Source organism: Bison bison, unplaced genomic scaffold (assembly GCF_000754665.1).
Source record: "Bison bison bison isolate TAMUID 2011002044 unplaced genomic scaffold, Bison_UMD1.0 scf7180017858886, whole genome shotgun sequence".
In the NCBI taxonomy this organism is placed as follows: domain Eukaryota; kingdom Metazoa; phylum Chordata; class Mammalia; order Artiodactyla; family Bovidae; genus Bison; species Bison bison.
In genome coordinates this window covers 208,237-212,029 of record NW_011489458.1, presented here as the reverse complement: position 1 = coordinate 212,029, position 3,793 = coordinate 208,237, and the positions used below count along the sequence as shown (strand labels likewise).

The 3,793-nt window shown below is 50.1% G+C and overlaps 1 protein-coding gene across 1 annotated transcript in view; it reads left to right on the top strand.

Annotated features, from left to right (window-relative positions):
* CSDC2 (cold shock domain containing C2, RNA binding) overlaps window positions 1–3,793 on the top strand; it is a 14,317-nt gene that overhangs the window by 5,842 nt on the left and 4,682 nt on the right. The window lies entirely within an intron of this gene.

Here is a 3,793-nt window from a genome sequence, read left to right as displayed (position 1 = left end):
CCCCTCCTTCCCTCCCCTCCACCCCCGGCGACCTCCCAGCACAGGCTGTCACTGCCAAGCACAGTACCAGGCCTGGGAAAACTGTGCAGTGGGCCGCCCAGGACCGCCTTGCTTCCTGGAGAAAGGGAGGTCGAGTTTCTCTCCCTGCCACCTGCCACCCTCACCCAGGTAGGGTAGGGGGCACCCAGGAGTGCACCCCAGGGCATCTCCTGCTTTTCTGCTGTCATCCTGGGTAGCTTTGCTGCCTGTCTTCCTTTTCCCTAACGGTGTTATTGAGGTATCGTTCCCACACTATATAATTTATCTGTTTATGATGGACAAGTCAGTGGCTTTTAGTGTATTTACAGAGCTATGCAACATCACGATAGTCAACTTGAGGACATTTCCATCACCCCCAAAAAGAAACTCTGTACCCATTAGATGTCATTCCTCATTTTCCTTCGCCCTTCCCAACCCCTAGAACCACTAATCTTCCCATCTCCATGGGTTTGCCACTTCTGAACATTTCACATACGTGGAATCAGGTAATATGTCATCTTTTATGACTGGCTTCTTCCACCTAGCAGCATGACTTCAAGGTTCAAGGTTTCAAGTCTAGCTGTCGTATAGCTCTATCAAAACTTCATTTCTTTTTATGGCTGAATCATGTTCTGTCTCGTGGTGAACCACATAAAGACATAAACCACACGTTCATCTCTTTATCTGGGGATGGGCCTTTGGGTTCTTTGCACTTTGGGGCTTTTATGAATAATGCTGCTGTGCACATTCATGTGCAAGTTTTGTGTGATCGCTTTTCTTCTTGAAGCTTCCGTTTTCTTCACTCTAAAATGGGGACAAGAGAATTCCCTGGAGGTCCAGTGGTTAGGACTCTGCTCTTTCACTGCCAAGGGGGCAGGTTCAATACTTGGCTTTTAAAAGTTAATTGATTAGCTTGTTGTTGTTCAGTCGCTCAATCGTGTCAGACTCTTTGCGACCCCACGGACTACAGGATGCCAGGCTCCCCTGTCTGTCACCCTCTCCCGGAGCTTGCTCAAACTCATGTCCATCGAGTTGGTGATGCCATCCAACCATCTCATCCTCTGTCGTCCCCTACTTCTCCTGCCTTCAATCTTTTCCAGCATCAGGGTCTTTTCCAATGAGATGGCTCTTTGCATCAGGTGGCCAAAGTATTGGAGCTTTCGCTTCAGCATCAGTCCTTTCAATGAATATTCAGGGTTGATTTAATTAATTCAATTAGTTAACTAAATGGGGATAAAAATGCTAAACCTGGCCCCTGCCTGCCTCCTCAGGTGGGCTCAGAGAGAAAAACCGCACCTCAGCATGAAGGACCCTGAGGGGCAATTCTGACCCTCTGTCTGCCTCCCCATGCCCCCACAGCATCTCTGCGGGCTGGATGGGATGTGTTGGGGGCCTGCTGAGGGGGAAGGACACTGAATCTCCACCCCCAGGGACGGCAGAGCCAGCTCATCACCTTGACCCAGAAAAGTCCCACCTGCTGTAGGACATTGAACAGTGGCCAGGAGACCTGCCAGGGAGTTGAGTGGGGGTGACTCCTCAGCTATTCCAGTCCATGCAGGGCTCTAGAGTCCGAAGGCATCTTAAACTCTTCCCTGGAAACTATGGGTTTGCAGGGGGCAGAGAAGAGATGGAGGTCAGAAATAGACTTAGCTCAGAGATTCACCTCTGGCCCCAGGGTGGTGGGGGGAGTGAAGGAATGGGGGCGAGGAGGTGGAGAGCCTGTCACCCTCACTCCTGTATGTCATGGGCCATGGGCAAGTCTTTATATCCCTGCTTAGTCAAGCCTCACCATAGCCCATGAGGGAGTGAGGCAGGGTTTCTCAGCTCCGTTGTACAGGTGAGAAAGCTGTTGTTCAGTCACTCAGTCGTGTCCTGCTCTTTTCGACCCCATGGACTGCAGCACACCAGACTTCCCAGTCCTTCACCATCTCCCAGAGTTTGCTCAAACTCATGTCCATTGAGTTGGTGATGCCACCCAACCATCTCATCCTCTGCTGCCCCCTTCTCCTGCTCTCAATCTTTCCCAGCATCAGGATCTTTTCCAATGAGTTGGCTCTTTGCATCACGTGGCCAAAGTATTGGAGCTTCAGCTTCAGCATCAGTCCTACCCAAGAGTACTCAGGGTTGATTTCCTTTAGGATTAGCTGGTTTGATCTTGCAGTCCAGGGGACTCTCAAGAGGAAGCTGAGGCTGGTAGAAGTGCTACCCAAGCCAACAGCTAACATGCAGCGAAACTGGAGCTCTCCTGGTCCAGGCGTCCTGCTGGCCCCGCTGTGGCAGGCCACCCACTCCAGGCTCAACAAATAGTCTAGCGTCTCTTGGAGCCAAGAGTTTTCCATCCCAGGGGACCCAGAGGGTGAATGGGTGCATGGATGGGGTAACTACATTCTCTTCCTTCGCAGAGAAAAATACAGGACGAAGGACTTCCCAGGTGGTAGAGTGGTTAAGAATCAGCCTTTCAATGCAAGAGATGCAGGTTTGATTCCTGATTTGGCAACTAAAATCCCACACACTCAGGGCAACTAACCCTGACCGCTCAACGAAAGATCCTGCATGCCCAACTAAGACCCGATGCAGCCCCCCCAAAATAAAAAGAATGATTTTTTTTTTAAGTTTATCCAGGCACTGAGCTGCTGTCAGGGGAACTTCTATGGATTAGCATTGATAATAGCAATTTATCGGGTATCTACAAGATGTCAAATGCTATCACACACACACTAAATCATTGAAGCCATAGTCCCTTTGCACGGTAAGCATTCTCAACTTCCTTTTAGAGAGGAAGAAACTGGGGCTAAGGAAAAATCTCCAACATTACAAAGAGCTCACCATACCCCAGTCCTACTTCTAAGTATGTAGAATGTCATCTAATCCTCTCAGTGATCTCTCTATGAAATAAGAACCAATGCTTTTCCCATTTTACAGAACAGGAAACAAAGTCAAAGGCTATGAGTGTTGACCAAGGCTGCACAGCCAATAGTTAGAGAAGGATTCAAACCCAGGTCATTGGGGTCTGGAGCCCACACTCCCACCCACTATGTTGAAACTGTTGAGTGGCTTGCTTGAGGTCACTAGGTTACAGGTGACAAAGCTGAGATTCAGACCCAGGTCTATAGATTGGAAACTGCTGGTAATTGTGCCAAACTGTGTTCCAGGTCATCGGCCACTTTGTGCATCCCGCCTCCTAGGCCTCCAAGTTGAAGAATTGAACTACAAGCTAGAAGGACTTTGTGGTTAGTCTCAGTCAGCTCGGTCCACCATTAACAAAACACCACAGACGGGGGGCTCCACGGAGATATTTAGTGAATATCTCCATGGAGATATTCCGGTTCTAGAGACTAGCGGTCCAAGTTCCGTGTGGCAGCATGGTCTGGTTCCGGGGAATGTTCTCTTCCTAACTTGTAGACCACCCTGTGCTAGGGCTTCCCAGGTGGCTCAGCAGTAAAGAACCCACCTGCCAACACGGGAGATGCAAGAGATGCAGGTTCGATCCCTGGGTCAGGAAGATCCCCTGGAGAAGGAAATGACTGACAACCCACTTGAGTATTCTTGCTTGGAGAATCCCATGGACAGAGGAGCCTGGCGGGCTACAGTCCAGGGGGGTCACAAGAGTGGAAAAGTAATGAAGTGACTTAGCACGCACGCACGCCCCCTGCTGGCTGTGTCCTCACAAGGCAAGAGGAGAGGAGGCAAGCTCTTGGGCAGGCATGAGGAGGGAAGGGTATCTCCTTCTAAGGACACCAATCCCATAATGAGGGCCCCACCCTCCTGACCTCAT